General features: G+C 39.8%; 1 protein-coding gene across 2 annotated transcripts in view; it reads right to left on the bottom strand.

Moving 5' to 3' along the window:
• PPP2R2B (protein phosphatase 2 regulatory subunit Bbeta) overlaps window positions 1-12168 on the bottom strand; it is a 465622-nt gene that overhangs the window by 103748 nt on the left and 349706 nt on the right. The gene's annotated exons all lie outside the window — the stretch shown is intronic.

The raw sequence follows: 12168 nt of genomic DNA, 5'->3' as shown, positions 1-12168 counted from the left end.
TACATATGTTATCTCTTGATCCTCACAACAACCTTGTAGGTGTTATTACCCCCATTTTATAGATGAGTAAACTGAGACAAACCAGACTTAAGTGACTTGCCCAGGGTCACATGGCTAGTAAGTATCTGAGTTAAGATTTGAACTCAGACCTTCCTGACTCCAGGTCTAGTGCTCTATCCACTGAACCATCTAGCTGCCCTACCATTCAGCTGGGTGATAGCTAAACAAATTATGATATATAAATGTAATCGAATACTATAGTATGAGAAATAATGAAAGGAATGGGTTCAGAAAAATCTGGTAAAACTTGTATGGACTAATAAAGAGTGAAGGAAGCAGAATCAAAAGGACGATCTATACAATAACAAAAGCATTACAAAGACAAATGACTTTAAAAGACTTTCATCAATGGAAAGATAAACCGTTGGGGATTGATCTATATTGGAAGTGTCAAATCATGGGACGACGAGTCTGGCAAGTAGGCCTGAACCAGATTAAAATGTAATTCAGAAATATTTAACAAAATAAATAAAAATACATTTGAAGGGGCAGCTAGCTGACACCAGCACTGGAGTCAGGAGGACCTGAGTTCAAATCGGACCTCAGACACTTGACACTCCCCCCCCCCAAAAAAAAAAAACTAGCTGTGTGAGCTTGGGCAAATCACTTAACCCCAATTGCCCTGCCCTCCTCCCTCCAAAAAGAAAAGCCAAAGCATAAAAAAGCCATAATTGAATAGAGATAATATTAATATGTGGTATTCTAAGTCAATATGCAGCCTGCAGGGATCTTTATGTAGGATTTAGAGGTCCATGTTTCTGAGGTTGATACCACTGACCTATGCTCCTTATTTCCTGACAATTGATAGATTCATAATGCAGAATGAGGAACACATTTTTGGATGTGGCCAACGTGGGAATTTATTTGTGCTTGACTATGCATATCTATTTCAAAAGTTTTGTTTTTTGGGCAGCTAAGAGGCACCGGCCCTGGAGTCAGGAGGACCTGAGTTCAAATCTAGCCTCAGACACTTGACACACTTACTAGTTATGTGACCTTGGGCAAGTCACTTAACCCCAATTGCCCTGCCTTCCCCCCTCAAAAAAAGTTTTGTTTTTCACCTTTTTTTTTTCTTTCAAATTTGGCAGGTGAGGGTTAGGAAAGAAATAAATATGTTAATTGAAAAGTAAAATGAAGGAAAAAGTATTATCATCGTTACTGGCAGAGACATGACAATCTACTGCCCTACAGTTCCATTCAGATGACTGTGATTGCAGAGTTGAAGACTGCCTATGGAGAAGCTCCCTTTCCTTGCTTCTACCTCCCACTCCATTCCCCTCAATGTAATCCCCACTCTCATGTGACCCTATTTCACTTTACCCACCTTTTCCACTGCGTCCTCTGGAGCCCCCATTATATTGCTAACAAATTGCCCTTCATAGTAGACCTCTTCCTCTCAGCCCCCTTTCATCTACTTTCAACCTCAAAAATCTGGCTCTTTTCAGAAGACATTTAATTCCTAGCCATTATCTCTAGGACTGCACGTAATTTCTCTCATGCCCCCTGACATCCTGGGCCATGAAAAGGAGTAGACATCTTTCTTCTTGCTCATTACTACTTTCAGGTCTTCCTCCCAGCACCATCTTTTATCAGTGTCTCCTCTGAGATTCAGTCCAGATCTGTCACCCTATCCAGAACCAGGGAGCTGCCATCTAACCCTTTCCCTTTTTTTTCTTCCTTTCTCAAGGAATTCAATACTTGGTTCACAGTTTTCCTCTTTACTCCAAATACTGCTGCCATTACCCGGGACTTCAAATATATGCTGATGCCCCCTCAAATACCTTTGCTTACCTGTTCATTGAGCCCCTCTGTTCCTATAATTTGTATTTTTTCCTTTAACTCAGTCCAGGAATTGTCATCCCCGTGATCTCATGACTTTGACATCCACAATCCATAACTCTGAGACTCTTCTATCAGACCATAAATAAACTCCTGTCCAGATACTTTTCCTTAGGTATCATCTTTCTGAAATTTAGTCTCTAATCTTACTAGAGAAACCCTAGCCTGCCCTGCTTTCACAAGCTATCGTCCCAGCCACAGCCTTCTCCAACCCCACTTTAATTGTTTGTTATTCTGAATTCCATAAACATAAACAAGCACAAACATTTCCAAGTTTAACAGAAAACTTCCTCCCTTCAAAATTAGTGACCGTTTAGTTAACCAGCTTAACTACTTTTTTGAAGATAAGATTTCTTGAATCCCTTGTCCTTATAGGATGATTGTCCCACATCCTTTCTAAAATATGATCCTGGACAACCCCCATTATGTGTTTTCTCCTCTCATGCTTGGATGGCTACAGAACCTTGCCCTGAGGAAGTCATGCAAATATATTGTTTTAGTCCAATTGCAAACTTGCACAATCCAATTTTAACTGAGCCCTCACTGCTGCCACCAGTCTTTCTATTCTTTCCTGTAAGACGTTAACTTATAAAGCAACTGTTCCTAACCTCTTTCCTTAAGTCTTCTATATTGCCTCTCACCAATCCTTTCAGAAGACCTCATCACATGTCACTGAAAAAAATGAAGCCATTTGAGTGCTTCTTCTCCCTAATTTCCCACCTCAAATCACCTCAACCTCATTTCTCATTTTCTATTTTTGCTCCAGTCTCAGAGGATAAGGTAGCCTTTGCCTTTGCCAAAGCCAATACTTTTATTTGTACCCTTGTCTGAATCTCCTTCCATTTTCTCCAGGAGCTCATCCTTTCATCATCCTGCTTCCCTAATCTTAAATCTCTCCTTATGCTCTGACTCCTTCCCTGATGCCTACAAACACACCCAGATTTCCCCATCCTTTGAAAGCCTTCACTTGTCCTTACTATTCCCTCAAACTATTGCCCTATATTCTCCTCTCTTTTACACTTAACCTGGAAACGGCTGTCTATGACCAGTCTCCACTTTTTTTTTTTTTTTACCTCTCATTCACTTGCCTCCCTCAGCCCCCTTGGAATCTAGCTCCTGTTCTACCATTTGATTGAAAATGCTCTCTCTAAGATCACCAATGATTTTTTTATTTGTTAATTTCCAGTGATCTTTTCGAAGTGTTCCTGTTTCTTCACTTCTCAGCAACGTCTGACACTGTTAAGCAATATTTCATTCTGGATACCGTCTTCCTGAGTTTCTGTCGCAATTCTCTGTTGTGTCTTTCTTCCTACTTATCTGACTGAGTCTTCTCAGTCTTTTTTTGCAGGATAAACATACATATTCCATCTCTTAAGGGTGTGAGAAATCCCCAAGTTCTGTTCTGGGTCATTTTCTCTTCTTTTTCTATATTCTGTTTTTGCTATCTCATCAGTTTTGATGGATTCATTCATCTCTATGTAGATGACTCCCCAAGTCACCGATCCCTCATTTCCAACCTTGGACATCTCCAATGGATGTCCCTAAGATATCTTAGCTTCAACGCATATGGACATCTCCAATGGATGTCTCTAAGATATCTTAGCTTCAACGCATATAAAATTGAGTTAATGACTTTTCTCCTTATGTTCACCCCTCCTCCCAAATCCTCTATTTCCATTTAGGGAATGGTCATTCTTCACTCAGGTTTGCAATATAAGAATTATCCTTGACTCTTCACTATCCTTCACCCTACACATTAAATAATTTGCCAAATCTTATTAATTCTATCTCCTCATTTTTTCACTCTAGTTCATCCCTTCATCACCTCTTGCCCAGTTTATTACAGTAGCCCCATGACTAGTCTGCCTGTATCCAAACTCTCCTATCTCCAATCCATTTGCTAGAAAACTGCCAAATCAATATTTTTAAGAAGCATAGCTATGATTATTTGATGAAAACTTCTGGGAAAACTGGAAAATAGTATGGCAGAAACTAGGCATAGACCAACATCTTATACCATATACCAAAATAAAGTCAAATGGATACACAATTTAGATATAAAGGCTGATACTATAAGCAAAATGGGAGAGCAAGGAATAGTCTACCTGACAGATTAAGAAGAATGGAAGAATTTATGACCAAAGAAGAGATAGAGGACATGATGAAATACAAAATGGATAATTTTGATTACATTAAAGTGAAAAGGTTTCGCACAAAGTCAATGAAACCAAGATTAGGAGGGAAGCAGAAAACTGGGAAAGAATTTTTACAACCAATATCTCTCATAAAGGCTTCATTTCTAAAATATATAGAGAACTGAGTCAAATTTATAAGAATACAAGTCATTCCCCAATTAATAAATGGTCAAAGAATATGAACAGGCAGTTTTCAGATTAAGAAATTAAAGCTATCTATAATCATATGAAAAAATGCTCTAAATCACTATTGTTTAGAGAAATGTAATCAAAACAACTCTTAGATAACCACATCATACCTACCAGATTGGCTAACATGACAAAACAGGAAAATGATAAGTGCTGGAGAAGATGTGGGAAAATTGGAACATTAATGCATTGTTGATGGAGTTGTGAACTGATTCAACCATTCTGGAGAGCAATTTGGAACTATGCCCAAAGGGCTATAAAAATGTGTATACCCCAAAGGATAACCATTAATACCACTTCTAGGACTGTATTCCAAAGAGAGTATAAAAGTCTGAAAAGGACCCACATATACAAAATATATTTACAGCAGCTCTTTTTGTGGTAGTCAAGAATTGGAAATTGAGGGGATGTTCATCAATTGGGGAATGGCTGAACAAGTTGTGGTATATGAATGTAATGGAATACTATTTTACCATAAAAAATGATGAACAAGCAGATTTCAGAAAAACCTGGAAAGAGTTGTATGAAATGATGCTGAATGAAGTGAATGGAACCATGAGAACATTGTACAACAGTAATAGACACATTGTGTGATGACTGACTTTGATAGACTTATCTCTTCTTGGCAATGCAAGGATCTAAGGCAACTCTGAAAGACTTATGATAGAAAATGCTGTCCACATCCAGAGAAAGAACTATGGAGTCTGAATGCAGATGGAAGCATGCTATTTGCTCTAGTTCTTCCTCTCCCTCCCCCTCCCTCTCTCCCTCCCTCCCTCCTTCCCTCCCTTCCCCCCCTCTGCTTTCTGGTGGTTCCTCCCTTTTCTCCTAATTCTTCTTTATAACATGACTAATGTGAAAATATGTTTGATAATAATGTATATGTGGAGCCTGTATCAGATTGCATGCCATCTTGGGGAGAGGAGAGGGCAGGGAGGCAGAGAAAATTTAAAATTCAAAAGCTTGGGGAACTGAATGTTGACAACTAAAAATTAATTATTTTTTTTAAAGAAGCATAAGTCTGGCCACATCACCCCTTTGCTCAAGAATCCTCAGGAGGTCCCTATTGCTTTTTGAATAAAATAAAAAATTCTCTATTTACCATCAAAAACCTTTCCCAACATGGCTATACTGTGTCTTTTCAGATTGGTTACCCATTATTCCCCTTCATGCACCCTCTACTCCAACCATGTTGGCCTACCTGCCATTTCCCATACAACACATTCCATCTCATGCCTTTGCACAGACTCACTGATGTGTCTAGATTTCTCCCCTCCATTCTTGTGCTTTTTGGAATCCCACCTCCCTTCAAGCCTCAGCTCAAGCACTTTTTATTTCAGGAGACCTTAATTTCCCACATTATTGGTCCCCTTACCCAAATAATTTTAAAAACACATTAGTATATGTCTTATATTTCCTTACATGTTGCAACATCCCAACGGACTACAACTTCCTTACTTCCCTTTGAAAAGAACCATTGAGTCACTGCCTAGGAATCAAGAGAGTTGGGTTCCAGTCATGGCTCCATGTAGTTTGGGACAAATCTTTCTTCAGAGTAAGAGGTAACTCAGTCTCCTCTTTTGTGTGTTTTTCCCCCTCTCTTTTTCAAGATGTTAAGAGAGCATGTATACATAGAGATAACAGTATCGCTTGGTTGATCTCACAGGCTTGTTATGAACTTCTAATGAGATAATGGGAGGGAGAATCCTTTTGAAATTTATGAAATATTATTACAATAACTATGATTTTACTATGTTTGTGACTGTATGACACCCAAACCATCAGCTGATTCTTTCAAAAGGTGGATGATCAGTTGGACCAGTTTTTTGGATGGAAAAACCATTTCCTAGACAAAACTGTCCAGTTTCACTCAACATGGCTAATCTGGCCATCATGTGTAGACACTTCCTCCCCTTCCCCAATAGGGAAGGTTTGAAAAACTATTTTCGGATGCTGATAAATGGTTTTGTTTAGTCACAACACTGTCCTGGATTGGCAACCAAAGCACTGTGGGGCCATGATAACATCCTCAAAAATAACTAAATTGGCAAATGTCTACTAGCAACTCAGCTTGCAAACATTTAGCCTCAGTGGAAAAATACTAACACCAGACAATCACTGAAATCCTGTGCTTTCCCAGCTGATAGGAAAGATAATAGCATGCTGGGAATAGTAACCAGATGGGGGCAAGTCAACAAGAATAATAATAGCTCCCATTTCTATAGCATTATAAAATTCACGAAGTGTTTTCCTCATCACAACCCTGCATGTATTATTATCCACACCTAAAATAACTGATCCGAGGTCACATAGAGTGGCAGAACTTGAACCCCAAATTCTCTGATACCAAATCCAGGGCTCTTCTGACTACACTTAGGCTCCAATCATCTCATATTTGGTTCAAGTGAATAAACATTTATGAAATACACACTATATGCAGAGCACAGAGGGGGGGGGCAGAGGAAATATACAATTCAGGGAAGATACAGAACTTGCCCTTATGAAGCTTACAGTCTAGATAGGAATTATAACACCAACCCAAAGAAGCATGAAATCACACATTATAAATACAGGAAAGGTCTTTGAAATACTACCTGCAATCTGAAGGGGGAATGTTTCTAGGTGGCCACTGGATAGTTGTGTGATCATAGTAACCTTTGGAATGATTCTAAGTTTTATGGGATCATAAAATCATGGATTTAGACCTGGAAGGGACTTCAGAAGTCACCTAGTACAACTCCTTTTTTTTTGGAGGGGGGAAGGCAGGGCAATTGGGGTTAAGTGACTTGCCCAAGGTCACATGGCTAGTTTTTTGTGTTAAATGTCTGAGGCTATATTTGAACTCAGGTCCTCCTGACTCCAGGGCCAGTGCTCTATTCAGTACATCATCTAGCCATCCCTAACTCCTTTATTTTTGCAGATGAAGAAAATGACATTCAAGGGAAGTTAAATTAGTCATCCGAAATCACTCAGGTTATAAATGTTGGAGGTAGAATTTGAACCCAGGTCTGTTGATACTAGAGTTAGTGCTTTTTTCCCCTACTACACTAAAGGAGAAGCATGAGCCCCATATATACCAGCAATGACAATTATTCTATTCAGTTGTCATTTATTAATGAATTTTCAAGACTTTTTTCCCCCAGAATCCATTGAGACTCAGGATAAATCTCTAGGAGTCACAAGTACTAATAACAACATCTTCCTCATCTTCTTTGGGGCCACAATAGGTCACTATGGGTCCCCAAACCTTCTGGACCACATATTTATAATTGGTTTAGAAGTAAACTTCAACACCATGTGAGTTCCCAAGGGCATTGACAGCCAACAGTTAATGAGGAAAATAATAACTATGGTCAAATGCAGTCACCCTACGCATATACTCACCCTGAGGCTTATTAAGTCTCTTGGAAATGAACTCCTGTTGCTTGGAAAGGGCTCCTTGGGCCTCTTACCTATGGGTATTGAGAGGTTAGGAGAGGGGAGCTCACGTACCTGGCAGCTATTATGCCATAAGAAACTGCACAGCAGTCTACCTCCGTATCAGGCTGAGACTTTACCAAAGGATCCTACCATCCCATTTGAGCTAGAATTTCCTTTTCTATACTAGGTCTACCCAGGGCATCAGACACACAATAAGCAGAAGAAGAAAAGGAAAAAACAAAACAAAACAATCCAACACCCCTGACGTAGTCAGTTAACAATGAAGATATCAATCCCAATCCTCATAGTCACAACTAAGGGAAAGAATCTCAATCTGGGAACTGGGGGACCTAAATTCTAATTCCTGTTTTCCTACTTACTAGCTGTGACCCCTTCCCCTCTCTAAACCTCAGTGTCTGCAACTGTCAAAGGAGGGAAATAATATGTATCCTGCATCTTTCACAGAGCTATTATAGAGAAAAAAATGAAAATCCTACGTCAAGCCTTCATCTCTTCTGGCCTAAGATCCACCTGCCTTCAATCTCTCCTCTTTCTAACACATCCTCTGGATGACTACCTAAACAATCTTCAAAACATACTGTTAGGTCCTATCTCTCCTCTCCTCACAAAAGCTCAGTGGCTTCCCACTGCCTAATGAATAAGGAAGGAGCTCCTGAATCTGATGCCAGATTCAAGGCCCTCCACAATCTGGCTGCAATCTAAAAGTCCAGTCTTATTATCTCATACTACTTTCCTGGATGTGGTTCACATTCCAGACAAATTAAACTACTTTCTGTTCCTGATTTTCATCCTGCCCTCTTCCATCTTCTCCCTCAAATCACAGTATGTCTCATACTTAGAATGGACTCCCTTCCCTCCCCTCCCCATCTGCTGATATCCTTCCTCTTTAAGGCTCAACTCAAAGACCACCCACTTCACAACCCCTTGATCCATACACTTTCTTTGCATTTATTTCACTTTCCCTTGGATCATAGTTTAGTTTAAATCAATTCTATACTTGAGTGCCTACTATTTTCTGAGCATTTAAAGAAAACTTAAAAAATGAAAGTCCTTGCCCTCATGTAATTGACTTTTTATTGAGGGAAAGCAACATGTATATAAATGAATTAATACAAAACATATTCAAAGGAATTTTGGGATATGGTGAGAATCACTAGGAACAATCAGGAAAACCCTAGTATGGGAGGTATTAATTTTCAATACTTTGAAAGAAGCTAGTGTGAGGGGGACTGATATTCTCTAGTTACTTGTATTCTTATATTTTCCCTGGGGTAGCTAGGTGGTACAGTGGATAGGGCCCTACGCCTGGAGTCACAAAGATTCATCTTCCTGAGTTCAAATCCAGCCTCAGACACTTACTAGCTGTGTGAAGCTGGGCAAGTCACTTAATCCTGTTTACCTCAGTTTCCTCAGCCATAAAATGAGCTGGAGAAGAAAATGGCAAACCACTCCAGTATCTTTGCCAAGAAGACGCCAGATGGGGTCACAAAGTCAGACACATCAGAACAATAACAAGCACTTTTTCTACCCCTCCTATTAGAGCGTGAGCTCCTCGAGAGCCAGGGAACCTGCAGCCTCCAGGACAAATGCCACACATGAGGACCTAGAGGGTCACATGTGGCCTCGAGGCTGCAGATTCCCCCACCCCTGGCCTGGTCAATTTTGTATCAACTTTTATATTCTCAAAATTTAGCATGTAGCCTTTGACATAGAAGACACTCAATAAAGCATCACAAAATCACAAACTTTTGTTGAAATGATACATTTACCACTTTGCAATTTCAAAATCACAATACAAGTGCAGTGCATCACCATCTAATTTTTACCCATTAATGCCAATTGTGCTACTAGGTCAGGGCTTAGGTGGATGAATGCTTCTCAGGAGCTCTCTAAGGTAATAATTGATTGGATTTGAAAGACTATCTTAAATGATATTTTTTAAAAGAAAAAAAAACAATATTCTTCCTTAGTAAAGCTGTGCCTCTTAATACTTAGACCAAACAGGTTCATTACTGAATAAAGATTAATTAGCTGTCAAGAATTATTAAAAGTTCTGACTCCCAAGATCATTGGTGGGATCAGAAACTGTAAGCTAGCCAAAGGTAATCATCAGAGAGAAAAAAAAACAAAACAACAAATTCCCCTCCCACCCCAAAGCCATAACTTGCCATGCACAGTCCAGCCCTTAAGCTCACTGTGGTCAATTCCAGCCTGATTTATAATGAATCAGTTCTTCTGCACAGTAAGCCACTGTTCTACTACAGCCTTCACATTTGCCTGTTTTTTCTCTCTCTGGGAACTAGGTTCAAAGGGGAGGTAAAGGCTGAATACTTCAGTATTTAAACAGAAAGGCTGCTGGAGTTACCCTGTATATAATGCAGAATTGACAGCAAAAGGCCTGGCTCATTTTAACGGAAATGCTGGATTTATGGGAAACCTAAATGCCTAAGAAAGGAGAGATGAAATGAGATAGGAGGATCTGCAGCTTAATAGCAAGTTTATTTCATGAGCTGCTATAAAGAATATTGAGATGATTGAAAAATTTTCATGGAATCACAGACTGCCACACTAGTTAGAACTTACCTACAAGGCAACTAAGTAATGTGGTGTATAGAACACTGGATTTGAAGTCAGGAAGACCTGAGTTCAGATCTTACTAGCTGGCTGACCCTGGGCAGGTCACTTAAGCCTGTTTGCCTCAGTTTTGTGATCTTTAAAATGGGGCCTTCCAGAGTTGTTGTGAAGATCAAACTAGATAATATTTGTAAAGCTCCTTGCATGCCTTAAAGTACAATACAAAGTTAGCTATTATTATTGTTATAATTATTATTTCATAGGACATACATTTAGAGCTTGAAGGGAATTTAGAGGAGGTTGAGTCCAACAATCAGAATTCAAACTCTATCCTTAGGACCCTGGGCTCTGCTAGGTGACCTTTCACCTGATCTTGCCCAGAATGAGGCCACCATTCCACTCCCTGGCAATATCCAAGCATTACTTTACTCTGAATTCCACAACTGTTTCCCCTTATCAACTCTAGTTTTCTTTTATATACTGTACTTTTCTATTATAAAATAATCTCTTTGAGAGCAGACTGTGTTGCTTCTTTTATTATGACCCACTTAGCACAGCACCTAGGACATAGTGATTAAGAAAACCTTTTCCTGGGGCGGCCAGGTGGCTCAGCAAGTAAGAGCACCGGCTCCAGTGTCGGGATGACCTGGATCAAATCTGGGCTCATATACTCAACACCACACCCAGAAATAACTGGCCATGTAACCTTGAGCAAATTACTTAACCCCGATTGCTTAAAAAAAAAGAAAAAAAATGAAAACCTTTTCCATCCACTCATCCATCCACCCATCCATCCATCCATCCATCCATCCATCCATCCATCCATCCATCCATCCATCCATCCATCTATTCATATATTCATATATCTATTCACACAGATGAGGAAAGAGAGGTCAAGTGACTTGCCTAACATCATGCATGTTGAAGCAACTAGGCTCCTATTACTATAGGTTTAATGCTCGCTTGAGGGAATATCTAGCTCAAAATTTCCAAAGACTGAATTCCAGGGAAGAGGGATGTAACTTGCCAGTAAAGTCACATTAAGTATAATAAAGGAACAGGACTTGGACAAGAAGCCAACCCTCTAGACTTTAGTGCTCTTTCCTCTAGAACTTCTGTGCTTGGCAATCAAATCATCATTTCTGTCCAGTTGTGTGGCCATGGGAGGAGTCTCTGAGTTGTTGAAGACTGACACTCAAGGCTTGGCTCCTGTTCGAGGCTCTGTCCCCCTTCTGGGGATGGAATTTCCCAGGGTGACACAACACAAAGGTATGAAAAATCCACAAGTTTTTTCAGACAGTAATAAGTTATAGACACTCAAGAAATCCCATGAGCAAGATCAATCAAATTGCCCACATGGGCTTGTGGATGCCAAGAACTATTCGGGCTGCAATCTGTGGGGAATGGCACTTCATAGGCTCTCTAGTGATTTTTGACATTCCCTGGGGAGCCATTGATATAACTCTGAATTCATCCTTGTTTTTTTTTCCATGAAGAAATGCTAAGTCAGCACAGGCAAGCAATGTATTTTTGGGGTGTGATGCACTGCTACCAAATATATAGTGTAGATAAACCAACTTTTATCTATAAAGAAAATGATGGTGACATCCCCATCCTACCCTCATCAGTACAGCATATGTTTAGAACTGGTTCCATAACATTCAGGTGGATCTGTTCCTAGTTATCTAGCTTGGCTTATCCAGTCTGACCCATGAGCATTCATTTACTGGCACCTCAAATAGAATGAAGCCATGAACCACAGCAAGGATGGCTTGCTCTCACTGGGACAGAACCAATGGCCTTTGTATATTATCACAAAGTTGGCCAATACTAGGGCAAGTTCTGGAATGCTTATTGGGAGGCCCTAGCC

This window comes from Petaurus breviceps, unplaced genomic scaffold (genome assembly GCF_028583685.1).
Source record: "Petaurus breviceps papuanus isolate PSGF00001 unplaced genomic scaffold, PetGlider_PUasm1.0 551, whole genome shotgun sequence".
Lineage (NCBI taxonomy): Eukaryota > Metazoa > Chordata > Mammalia > Diprotodontia > Petauridae > Petaurus > Petaurus breviceps.
This window is presented reverse-complemented; position numbering and strand designations above follow the sequence as displayed.